The sequence below is a fragment of the Megascapheus bottae genome, chromosome 6 (assembly GCF_031878675.1).
Source record: "Megascapheus bottae isolate mThoBot1 chromosome 6, mThoBot2.hap1, whole genome shotgun sequence".
NCBI lineage: Eukaryota > Metazoa > Chordata > Mammalia > Rodentia > Geomyidae > Megascapheus > Megascapheus bottae.
The window spans coordinates 5,327,517-5,341,120 of NC_143514.1; the positions used below are offsets into that span (position 1 = coordinate 5,327,517).

Genomic DNA, 13,604 nt, shown 5'->3' on the forward strand with positions numbered 1-13,604 from the left:
CATCTAGACCCAAATCACTAGGCAAAGACATCTTGAAGATTGAGTTGTGCCTTAGTAATCTTGCTAAGTTCTCTTTACCATTCTAGTTGCTCAATAAATGTGCTGTAGTACTTCCTAAGTGTAATTCCCAAACATCTGGTGACAATCAAGAAAATGTTCTTTTAGATTACACATTTCCAGACCATGCTACATTTTTCCAGCATCTTTGGATCCTTTAAGCCCTAAAAGGCTATGTTCTTTATCTGTCATAGCTGCACAGAGACTGGTCATTTCTTAGGAACTGAGATATAAATATGCCTCCAACGAGGGCCCACAGATCAGAATAACACCTAGATTGGGGTCGTGGGATCAGATAGCGGGGCTCCAGTCTTCATATTTGAGGGTGAATGCAATGCCCCTTTGGGGCTGAGAAGAAATCCTATGTCCCTATATGGCAAAGAATCAGAGCCCGGATCCCCCAGAAACAAGCAGCTCCATGGGGAGATTTGCTTGTAGCCCTTTCTGTTTCTGTGGGTCTTGATCACTGGGGAAACACTCAGAGTCTGTGGCCTTTGTCACCCCAATACATGAGCTTCCTTGGAAAGCTGCCATTCTCAGGAACCAGGCATGTAGAATGATCGAAGGCCCCAGAGCGCTTCGGGAGCAGAAATATCCCAATGTAAAAATAATTCCCCCAGGGCTTTCTAAACTATGTGGATAGGTTCAATAACTCGAGGCCTCCATGGGCCACGACAGGTGTTCTGTCTGTGTTGATTCGTTCTCTCTGATTTGTGATTGTTCAGAGAGGCTGCATCTGTCACCCGTCTCCTCCACGAGGGACAGGGACCTCTCCCACCACAGGGCGGCAACCTCACATGAGTGGCAGGCCAGGCTGGGGCCCTTGAATGGGAAGTGGCGCCTACTTACTCATCCTAGAAAGGCTGAAAAAGGGACAGGGCAGGGGGCGGGGTGGGGCTGGTGTTCTAGGCCTTTGCGGTGACAGGCAGCTCTGGTATCATCTTGGTTCCACTCACAGTTGATAGCCAGTTCCACCTTTGCTGTGTCCTTAGAAGATGACTGGAGGGGACTTGGGAGTCTAAGAAGAATGCAGTGCTGTGGGGCGTGGTGGCTCCCGCCTGTCATCCTAGCTACTCGGGTGGCTGAGATCTGAGGATCACAGTTTGAAGCTGGTTTGGCAAGACAAATCTGGGAGATAATCTCTAATTAACAAACAAAAAGCTTGATGTGAAAGAGTGGCTCAAGTGGTAGAGCACCAGCCTTGAGTGAAAAAGCTAAGGGACCTGAGTACAAGCCCCAGGACTGACACACACACACACACACACACACACACACACACACACACACACACACACAGAGCAAAGCAAATTGGTCTGTGATTTGACCAATGGAAGAATCCAGCGTCTAGATGTAGAGTTGCCTTTGGATAATGGGGTTCTGGGGAGTGGAATGGCAGCCAGAGGAGGCATCCAATGAGCTCAAAATTGAGGGAGCTGAGAGGAAGCACAGGATCCAGGCTACTGGACCAAGAATGAAGATTTGTAGAAGCACCGAGTGCCCAGGGTGGGGCATAAATATTTGCCAGGCTACTTCCACTGGCAAATGGGTCCACGTGGTACTTCTCTTGCTCTTGGTCTGATGCTGGGAATTGCTCTTTTGTTTTGCTTTTACACTATGACTTGAGCCGCGCCTTCATTTCTGCACCCTCCCCCCCACAACTAACTGGAATAAAAGTCTCACTGACTTTTCTGTCCCAGTTGGCTTTGAACCTTAGATCTTCAGATCTCAGCTTCCTGGGTAGCTAGGGTGACAAAGGGAGCCATTAGCATCCTGCTTTCATCTTCCTGCACGCAATGCAATCTGGATTCTCAGGGGCCCTGCGCCTCCTCTCGCTACATTCAATTCAGTTTCCAAAAATCAACTGAATAGAGGTCAGTGTCTGCTGGACACTTCCGTGCAGAGAAAGGAAGAAAGGGTTGTGGCTGGTGTAACACATAGTAGGACAGATGTGTGGGATGGGGGAGGTGGGATGGCTGCAGTGGTGAGTCAATCACTTGTTCTGAGACAGGATGGCGTCACGTGTGTGTGTGTGTGTGTGTGTGTGTGTGTGTGTGTGTGTGTGTGTAGGCGGGCCAGTCCTCGAGTCTAGCACACTGTGTGTGGCTCTTCAAATTATTTCCTTCCTCAATTGAGTGATTGGAGTGGGTAGGCTTTGAATTTCTTTGCAGATGTGGTGTTTTCTGCTTGTGTCTTTGAGTTCTTGTTTTTAGATGTGGTCAGTTTAGGGTTTTGAATTTTGAACACGGTCAGAGGTTCAGAATGAGATCATAGGATCTCTTCATTTGAGGTCTTGACAGATGCCAGGTCACAAACTATCTCGTGAAGTATGTCAGATGAACCTTCAAAACAACAAATCACAGGCAAGAAATTGAATTTTTTTTAAGAATGTGTCTGTCATATTCTTGATTAAGCACGTATAATGATTGGTGGGTAATATAGGAATTCATACTAGAGTGTCAAATAAAAATATACACATCGTATAAGCTGATCTCTATTTAGGCAGTTGTATATAGCTATTTATATAAATATCTATCTACTTAGAGATATTTTATTATGTTCTACGTCTAGTTATATATAGATGGATAAATCTGACATACATTTTCCTTGGACCAGGAATATCTACAACAGCGAACTTTTAGAAAAAGTACACAGAGTTTATGAAAAGTCACGTATGCATCTATGTGTCTATACAGAATAACTTGTAGTGATACAGATAGTCAAAGAACATGCGGGCTGATTATTTCAGCTTCATAGCGTGTGTGTTTTGGTTTTTATTTTTTGTCCCTGAGCCTCTTCGTGCTCAAAGCTAGTCTCTACCACTTCAGCCATAGCACCACTTCTAGTTTTTGAGTGGTTAATTGGAGATAAGAGTCTCATGGGGATTTTTCTGCCTGGGCTGGTTTTGAACCATGATCCTCAGATCTCAACCTCCTGAGTAGTTAGGATTACAGGCGTGAGCCACCAGCACCTGGCACTTCATAGTTTATGTGTGTCTGAGTTTTCTTTTAGCTAGGCATGGGTGCATCTGAGGCTCAAGGTTCAAAGTCAGCCAAGGCAGGAAATTCCATGACCATGATTCTTTTTTTTTTTTTTTTGGCATTCCTGGGATTTGAACTGGGTTCTGGGTGCTCTCCCTGAGCTTCTTTTGCTCAAGGATACAGCTCTACCATTTGAGGCACAGCACCACTTATGAATTTTTCTGTGTATGTAGTACTGAGGAATCAAAGCCAAGGCTTTACTCTACCACTAAGCCATACTCTCACCAACCATGAGATTTCCATCTCCAATTAACTACTAAACTATAAGAAGTGGAGGGATGGCTCAAATGATACAATACTAGCCTTGAACCAAGCATAGTACCCAATCTTGAAATCAAACAAAACAAAAAAATATATATATTTTTGGAGCTGGGTATCAGTGGTTCACTGTACTACTAGCTACGCAGGAGGCTGCGATCTGAGGAACGCAGTTCAAAGCTAGTCTGGTAGGAAAGTCTAGGACACTCTTGTTTCCAATTACCTACCAGAAAATGGAAGTGGCGCTGTGACTTAAAGTAGTAGAGTGTGGGGCCAGGAGCATTGCCTAGTGGTAGAGTGCTTGCCTAGGATGGGTTGAACCCATGATGCTCTGGAGCTCAGCTTCCTGAGTAGCTAGGATTATAGATGAGAGCCACCAGAGTCCTGCAGTTTTCTTTAGTTTTACAAAACTCGTCAACATCCTGACTTCGTGGTGGGTGATTCAATATGCTTCATAGTGAAATCTCTTCAGACCTCAGCCTGCTGCTCCAGCCTCTGGTGAGAGAGAGACCTTTCTAGATTGTACTCCTGGCCTGAGTCAGCTCAGGCTGTCTGGGCAGTGGTTCCAACCACTAGGGTCTCCAGAGCATGGTGAAGGCTAAACAATAGAGGAAGTTAGAGCAGGCCCTGGGTTGAGCAGCCCCCAGACACTATGTGTAGGGAACAGGGGTGAGCGAGGGTTATACTTCCCCAAGGTGGAACTCCTGCCCTTTGTCCTGGGTCAGGTTCTGAGTGTGTGTGTGTGTGTGTGTGTGTGTGTGTGTGTGTGTGTGTGTGTGTGTGTGTGTGTTTGTATGCATGCTTGCACTTGCCAGTACCAAAGCCTGAAATCAGGTCCTCATGCTCATTCAACTTGCTTTCTCATAGTATGGTTTGTGCTCTATCATTTGAACCATGCCTTCAGCTCAGCCTTTTGCTAGTTAATTAGAAGAAGAGGGTTTGGAATAGTGGCTCAACAAAAGCATCGGGTACTGAGTGAAAGCATCAGGTTTCAAGTTCTAGTCTTGGACTTAAAAGAAGAAAAGAAACAGGGCTGGGAGTTTGGCCTAGTGGTAGAGTACTTGCCTAGCATGCATGAAGACCCAGGTCTGATTCCTCCGTACCACATAATCAGAAAAAGCTGGAGATGGTGCTATAGCTCAAATGGTGGGGTTCTAGCCTTGAGAAAACCCAAGGAGAGGGCTCAAGTCCGGGACTAGCAGAAAAAAATAACACTAAAATAAAAGAAACAGAAGAAATAAATGGAACTTCACAGACTTTTGTGCTCAGGTTGGCTTTAAACTGCAATCTTCCAGGTCTCAGCCTCTATGAATAGCCAGGCTTTTTTTTTTCCCCTAGCAGTTCTGGGATTTGAACCCTGATGGTGCTTTAACCACTGAGCCAAGCCTTCAGCCACCAAAGGGTCCTCATGATACTCAGTGAATAACATTCCTGTTCCCTGCCCAAGTTAAGAAAACTTAAGAGACAGAGAAGCCAGTCAGAGGCCAGTTGAAAGGCCTGATTTAGGGTGTTCAGTAATAGGGTTTTTCTTTTGTTTCCTCCTGGTCATTCAGCAAGGCTGGCGTTGGCTAAGCTCCCTGTGAATGCGGAGCAGGCGGAGCAGGCTTCTAGATCCTCAGGAGGAAGGTGGGGAGAGGCCGAGGGAAGTTTGCTCACAAAAGTGCATTGTGAGTTTTGTGGACGATGGTCACTGAAGCCTTCATGGGCCCCTCTTCGCTTAGAGCTAGTCAAAAGCAGGCACTTGTAGCTCATGTCTGTAATCCTAAATGACTCAAGAAGCTGAGAGCTGAGGATCACAGTTCTAAGCCAGCCTAGACAGACAAATCTAAGAGACTTTTATTTCCAGTTAATAAGCAAAAAAGCTAGAAGTACAGGCATGGCTCCAGTGGTAGAAGGCTAGCCTTGAAGAGAAAAGCCAGTCAAGAGCATGAGATCCCAAATTCAAGTCCTAGTACTGGCAGAAAATAAATACTAAATACTAATTCCATATAAGTAGTAAAAAAAATTACATGTGTATTAGCATCCCAGAAGAACATTATTAATATATTTTAAAACATTTTCTTTGACTTCAAACCTTTTTTCTATTGATTTGAAAACTGAAACATTTTTGTTGACCATTTAAAGGACGGTGAGGGCTGGGAATGTGGCTTAATTGTAGAGTGCTTGCCTAACATGTATTAAGCCCTGAGTTTGATTCCTCACTACAGAAAAAGCTAAAAGTGGTGCTGTGGCTCAAGTGGTAGAGTGCTAGCCTTGAGCAAGAGAAGCTGAGGGACAGTGTCCAGGCCCTAAGTTCAAGCCCCAGGACAGGCAAAACAAAATGATAATCAAGATAATCTTGATTTTTACAATTCCTGAGGAGACCCCCTGCCTTTCATTGGGAATGCTGAGTGATATCAGGACCAAGGTATAGACGTGGCTGCAGAAGGGGCCAGGAATCTGGGTGACAGGAGGCTCTCCCCTCCCTAAGGTAAAGAACTTTCAGGAAAGAAACGTGTGATGTGTTTTTGTCATGTGAGGTGAATATGATAATCCCTTGGCCTCTCTCAGAACTAATTACAGTGTGAAGCAGAGGGAAATCAGTATGAAAATTGAAGACCAAATCCCATGCAGAGGGAATTCTCAGAAACAATCCTTTGAGATAGTGGTAATGAACTTGGTCTTGAAGGAGAGGCAGTTTTGCTAGACAGGGAATAGATGAAGGCAGAACAGGGAGAGTGGAGAGGCTATTCCAGGCTGGCCACCAATGTACCATCTACTTAGCTGCTTCTTCTTGCTCCGCACCGATTGCTGTTAGCTGTATTGTTTCAGAACTAAGGTGAGAAAGAGGAAGATAATCATTTGTTCAAGATCCACAAAGCACGAGGTGCTTTATAGATTTCTGTCTGTTTCTCTTTCTGTGTCTGTCTGTCTGTCTGTCTGTCTGTCTCTCTCTCTCTCTCTCTCAATGTGTGTGTGTGTGTGTCCTGATACTGGAGTCTGAACTCAAGGCCTCTGTCTCTCTTTCACTCAAAGACAATGCTCTACTGCTCTACTAATTGGAACCACAGCTCTACTTCTCACTTTTTGATGTTTAATTGGAGATAAGTCTTATGGTCTTTGATGCCAGGGTTGGCTTTAAATTTCAATCCTCATATCTCAGTGTCCTGAGCAGGTAGAATTATAGATGGGAGCCACTGGAGTCTGGTGAAAACTTTGTGTGTCCCTACCCCTAAATGATGTGATAAATGTGGCTGGCAGAAAAAATAATCCTCCAATCATGAAAGCTGAATAACCTGCCCAAGCCCTCAAAGCCTGGCTGGTATCTGCAGGAGCTACAACCTGGGATTCCTGAATGCCAGCCCAAGGCTCCATTTGCATTCTCCCCAGAGACTTCAGAGGGGTTTTCTGAGAGTGACACAGCGAGAGTTCTTACAATCATATTTTTGGAACAATGTTTCCTCAATGCTTCATTTCTGACATTCCATTCTCCAGACTCTCAGACTCTGGGGATCTTTTTCCTCTCTTCACCTGCTCATCTATGTATTGTGGGCCTACATCTGTGAGTACTGCCCTTTCTTGACCTATGTGGCACTAAGATCTCTGCTGTCCTGAGTGGGTGTGGTGGCCTGTGCCTGTAATCCCAGCTATGCAGCAGCAAAATAATAATAATAATAAATAGTAGTAGTAGTAGTAATAATAATAATACATTTTAAAAGCAATCCCTCCTGCCTTATTTCCCTCAACATTCCTCAGAAATAGGCATCCATCAAAGAGGTTGAGTTACTTTTTCAAATGGACGTAAGTGATGATGTGGAGGCAAAGCTGACGGTCAACTCCTGCCCTGATCAGATCCAGCTTCTCCTAGTGCTTGGGGTTTCCCATTGGTTTTCCCTTTCGGGGGCGGGGGGGGGGAATCGGCCTGTTTGGTTTTCTTCAATTCACGTTAGCATCTCAGGGTTCTGTAGTACATGGACACTTAGTTATTTTTCAATGATACTTTTTTTGTGTGTATTGTGGGGCTTGAATTCAGGACCTAGGCATTGTCCTGGGTCTTTTTGCTCAAGACTAGCACACTACTACTTTGAGCCACAGTGCAGTTCAGTTTTCTAGTGGTTAAGTGGAGATAAGAGTCTCATAGATTTTCTTCCCTGGACTGGCATGGTATTGTGATCCTCAGATCTCAGCCTCCTGAGTAGCTAGGATTATAGGTGTGAGCCACTGGTGCCTAGTTTCAAGTATACTTTTATAGGTGTATTTTCCTCTCTCAAATGTTGATATTTGGTAATCCATCCCTCCTCCTCCTCCTCCTCCCTTTTTTGCTTATTTTCAGATAGGCTCTCACACTTATGCCTGAGATAGCCTTGGCTAATAACTTCCTTCGTCTCCTGAGTAACTGGGATTAGATGCATATCACCTTGCCTGACTTCTATCTTTTCTGTTGCTTTTTTTGTCCCTTGCTTCCACTCCCCCCCCCCATTTTTTCCCTTTCCTTTTCTCCTTGCAATGGTCAAAGGGTAAATAGATCAACTTACATGTAGAATTTTTGTGTCAGAAGCCACTTTTGAGGAGCAAACTTTTATATAGCTTATGTATAATCAATCATAGATTGCAGCACTCATCCTCCTTTGTCAATATCAATGTTTTACTTTGGGACCTGTGCTTTTCCTTTTGATATTAAAAATAAGTGTTAGTTGATGAAGTCTATTAGAAATAAAGTGAGTGGTGGTCCATTTTCCAGACAAGGCATTTGACACTGAATGGAAAAATCACCAGTAACTTGCTTGCATAGCTACTTGGGGACAGGATTGATGGGGAGAGAGTCAGGGGCATTTGCAAGGGGAAAAATGGACTGCAATAAAATGAGAAAATGGCTTCTGGCTGTGTATGTGTATGTGCTGGGAAGCACACAGCCTTCCTGCCACAAAAGAACAAAGAGGCGCCCCAAAGCCCACTTCTAAAATCCAGCCAGCCTCACGAGGGGCTTAGATCTGAATAGAAAGTATCACAACTTAGGCATCACCTAAAGGAAAGAATATAACCCCATAGTACTTGACCAATGAAGAACTGGGGGTGAACCCTCACGAGTGGAGTATAAAATTGCTTGTTGTAATCTTAGAGGAAAAGCCTGTCATCAGACAACTAATCTTGCAAGACAGTCATCTAAGTGTAGCTTTTGCTGCACTTCTTGTCTCTGATTCCATCCTTTGAGCTGGGACGAATGAGTATAGTTCTTGCTGTCTCACTTTGAATCCTCTGCCCCTAAACCATCCCTTGAACTTGGACAGGTAACTTACGCTCTCACTGTCAGTTTCTTGGCTTCATGGCATTTCTGTAAGAAGAAAATGCATGCTAGAACAGTGCCTGATAGAAAATAAACACACCGTAAATGCCAGTGATTTTTATTGTCAATCTTTCCAAAGCCAGGCCAAGGGAATGTTCTTTTCCTGGCACTCAATCTTGAGCAGAATGCCAAAAAGACAAAAACCCATTAGAACTGATTTATTTAGGCAATCATGCCCTGGGGAAATGGTGAATCGGCTCCTATGAGTTCTCTGGACCCTGGGCATTCCTTTTTCCTGGTCCTCCCTAATTTGAGTGTTCAACTATTTCTTTTATTCTATACTCCACTTCCAAAAGAAAAGTTCTTTCTTTGTCTTTTGCCCCACTGTAGTCTCCTTCCTTTCTTTCCTTTTCAGCTTAATGTAATGTTATTTCCTTTTTTTTCCCTTTCTTTTCTTTTTCTTTTTGTGCCAGTACCAGGGCTTGATTTTATGACCTCATGCTCTCACTTAGCTTTATCATATGAGCCATAGTTCCACTTCTGTTTTGTTTTTTTGCTGGTTAGTTGGAGATAAGAGTCTCATGGACTTTCCTTTCTGAGCTGGCACCATATTTATTCCTCAGATCTCAGACTCCTGAATGGCCAGGATCACAGGTATAAGCACCCGGCCTGAAACTTGCTGTCAAGAAATACTTATTGTGACAACATTCCTTGAAAATACTTCCAGAGCCTCAGTTTAAAGCCTTCTATAAAACAGCCTTCCATTTTTGAAAAATTGGCAAACTTTGATTCTTAGAAAGTTCTTCTTCATATTAGGCCAAAATATCTTTATAGGACTTTGGAACTGAAATGTTTGGGTTTGGAGCCTGGCTCAATTACTGAGTTGCTTTGTGCCTAGACAATTTGTTTAGCCTCTCTGCCTTGGTTTCCTCATCTGTAAAACAGTTGATAATAATAGTTACCATTTTATGGTATTGTTGTGAGGACTGAATGTCATAATACTCATGAAGCACTTTGAACAGGGCCCAAGAAGAGTGAATTCATGTTAGCTTTCTTCCTCCTCATTCAGATCTGGCTCCATCTTTTTGAACGGGCCCAAATAAATCAAGGCATCCTTTTCTTGGCAAATTTCCATACAGGGAGATGTTGCATTCATGTCTCTTTCTTCCAGCCCCTGAGCTGTCTGTAGATCTCTTCTGGGGCAGGTGCAAGCTCTCTTTTTGTCTCCACTGCTCCAACTGGAAAGTCCCAAGTCATTTAGATTTCCAGCCTTCTTGTCTTACTGAGTTGTCCCAAGTAAAACTCAAACCTTTTATAAGGTGTTGGGTTGAAATATACCCTCTGCATCCTACCCCAAGGAGGGTCTGTACTCCAAGTGACACTGTCATTTTCTCTGATGATTAAAGAATTGAAGAGCAGGAAAGTGTTCAAAGCAGGCAGAGCAGACTTACTTGAAAGCAAAAGAAATAAGGAAAGAAACTAGCAAGGCACGCCTCTTACCAAGAGGAGTCCCCTTGGTATGCTCTTGGCCTGGTTGGTGGAGGGATGGACAGGTTCTGGGGGGCAGGGGCTTGTGATTGGTTCCCCTGTTCCCTCCCTCAAGAGGGGTCACTCTCCTCCTGCATCTTGCTGACTCTTTTCCATCCTCTATCCCCAAAGTTGGAACCGGTCCCAGCTGCCATCTTTTACCTACTTCGTAGACTCCAGAGTTTGGGTATATTCCACTCCTTGGGTCTGAAGGTGGAGATGGGTCAGAAGGAAACTCGTGCTGGGCAGGGGAGAAATCTGTGCTTGATTGGACACTACTTCCTGAACTTTACTGCCCGACCACCGCGCTTTGCCATTTGTGGTGGTTGCAGACCACTGACAAGCCTGAGTATAGTTTCATGCACAGGAAGAGCTGAGAACAGTGCTGTGAGCAGAGACATTGTAGTCTGGACCTTGTTAGTTCATGACAGTATGAACTGGCAATGGATCATCACAGGCAGAAGCATCATGTTTACAAATGAAGACATTAAAATTGGGAGTTTAAGGACTTGTCCCAAATAAATCACACAAGACCCAGGACACCACGCACTTTTCACAGTTCCTGGGGACTCCCCTTGTTCTGAAGACTCTGGGATTGTTGCTGAGCTTTGTTCTTGTGGTCCCAGGGCCTCCAAGTGGTCCTTTATTAATGGTCACACAGACATTAAAATAACCCACAGGCCGGAAACAAAACATTCAAGCTAGGAATGTGGCCTAGTGGCAAAGTGCTTGCCTAGCATGCGTGAAGCCCTGAGTTTGATTTCTCAGTACCACATACACAGAAAAAAAAAAACAGAAGTGGTGCTGTGGCTCAAGTGGCAGAGCACTAGCCTTGAGCAAAAAGTGTCCAAGGACAGTGCCCAGGATTGGCAAAAACACACATGCATGCACGTGTGCGCATGTGCACACACACACACACACACACACACACACACATACGCATCCCAAAACAGGTGAAAACCGTGCACTGGTAGCTTACACATGTAATCCTAGCTACTAAGGAGGCTGAGATCTGAGGATTACTGCTCAAAGCCAGCAGGTGAGTCCAGAAGACGCTCATCTCCTGTTAACCAGTCAAAGGCTTTATGTGGAGCCTGTGACTCAAGAGAGTACCAGCCTTGAGGAAAAAGCTAAGGGACAGCAGCTAGGCCTGGACTTTAAGCCCAGTACTGGCTGGTGACCTGAGGGTTCTCTTACCTGGAGTTCTCTTTCTACATTAGTAAGATTAAAATGGCCCTTTTGGACGCAGTCTTAGCCTTATGTTTGGTCAGGCTGCAGGTGTGTCCTGCAGAACTGGAAGAGCATACGAGGGCGAATTTTGTTCAGCCAACTTCCTGTCTTTCCACCTTAGGTCCAAAGAAACTTCCAACAGAAGGCCTTTCTGAGATCCTTGTGGAAACTTAAAGGAAAATAAACTTCTGTTTTCATTTAGATTGTTTTAGCTTCTACTTCACAGGTTTTTTTTTTTTGTTGTTGTTGTTTGCTTACATGTTGTACCAGTACCAGGGCTTGAACTCAGAGCTACATGGTCTCTCTTGATGTTTTTGCTTTACTTTTGGCTTTTTGCTAGTTAATGGGACAGGAGTCGGAGAGTTTTCTGCCTGAGACTGGCTTTGACCCATGATCCCTAGATCTCAGCCTCCTGAATAGTTAGGATTACAACCATGAACCACTATACCCAGCTTAAGTCACAGGATTTTGAGAAAATGAAATGAGCTAATGTGTGTTAAGGACTCCGCCCATTGCTTGGCACACACGTAAGTGTTAGCTATTTTATTACTCTCGTTACATGTTTTTACGTAGCTGCCATGATCCTTACCTCTTCCAGCTCATCAGCACCAATCATCGTAATGAGGCCATGTGTAAGTACACAGTAACTACAGTGGGTGTGTCAGAGCCCCCTGCCCCCCTATGTATATAGATTGGGTGACAGACCCCTACTTGCGATTTATGTTCCCCTTAGATCAGAGGGCCACATAGATTTCTCCACAGCATGCATCATCACTCAGTTCTCTCAATCTTTTTTTTTAAGCAATGTTGAAAATATTTATTTTGATAGTCTGTTATAAATAAGTCAGTAGAGGCTCCACTCCACCACAGATGCATCTGAGAAGAGCCCTGTGCTATCCAACTGAAGACCAGCCATCTGTTCCAGGTCTTATCCCACCCAGCGTGTACACGTTCCATGCTATCTCTGTTCGAGGACTGCTTCCAAGTCCAGATGACTCCACGGTCCTTTATCCCCAATGTAGGCTTAAAACTGTTGGTTCAGGCATTCCCAGATCTGCACCCCTTTGAAATCCCAGGTAAATGATGAGGGGGATAAACCCCCAATGGATGGTGAACTGGCCGCCCTTAAAGAGCTGCTGCAGCCTCTGCTTGGCTTCTTTGCTCAACTTCACCATCACCTGATGTGATGGCCGAGTAGCACAGATCCTCACAGGTCCCTCACGGCCACGGCCAGAACCCGACAAGAAGTAGTTCTCTCAGTCTTGATGCCATCCTGTCCTGGTAGTATTGGTGATCTAAACCAAGGCAGAATCTTTTCTTTTCTTTCTTTGTTCTTTTCTTTTGGGGGGGGTGGGCACCAGTCCTGGGGCTTCAACTCAGGGCCTTGGGCACTGTCCCTGAGCTTCTCTTTGCTCAAGGCTAGCAGTCTACCACCAGAGCCACAGATCCACTTCTGCCTTTTTGTTTGTTTGTTTCTGTGGAACTGAGGAATGGAACCCAGGGCTTCATGCATGCTAGGCAAGCACTCTATCATGAAGCCACATTCCCAGCCCCAAGACAGAATTTTCATTCCAGCTAGTTGTGCAGCTAGTCCTGTGGGAGTTTCACTGGTGGCTTTGGTCATGTGGCTATCAGAGGCTATCAGAGGATGCGTATGCATCCCTGGTTTGGGGTCTCTTAGTTTGGATGCCATGTTTGAATCGAGTCTATCCAGCTCCCAGGAGCTCAAGTGGTAGAATGCCAGCCCTGGGGAGACAAAAACAAACTAAACGAGGTTATGAGTTCAAGCCCCAGGACTAGGGCACAATAAATACATGAAATATTTTTAAGATGTAGAAGGATAATAAGGAAAACCAAGGTTTTCAAAGCATGGTTTAGCTATTCAGGAATTAAAGTTCTACTCTGCCCTTAGAAATCTTTCAAGGCTCATGACATATTTTCCCAGGGTCTGCCAAGTTCATTCTCACCCTCTTTCCCCCTCCCGCCCACCCCGTCTCCTGTCACTCAGTAAGTACACTTCCTTCCTTTGGCATTTTATGTATGTGAGGAGGAAAAGTTTATTGAATGGAGGAGGCTAATAATTTTCTGGTTTTGTTTTGAATTGGTTTGTTCAGGAATTCTTTGTGTGTGTGTGTGTGTGTGTGTGTGTGTGTGCTACTAGGCTTGAAACTCAGGGCCTTAGTGCTGTCCCTTAGCTTAGGGGCTGGTGTTCTACTACTGAGCCACACCAC

General features: G+C 44.7%; 1 pseudogene; it reads right to left on the bottom strand.

Moving 5' to 3' along the window:
• Positions 1 to 12,380: 12,380 nt before the first annotated feature.
• Positions 12,381 to 12,548, bottom strand: LOC150061285 (mitochondrial import receptor subunit TOM7 homolog pseudogene; annotated as a pseudogene).
• Between the last annotated feature and the right edge of the window lie 1,056 nt (positions 12,549 to 13,604).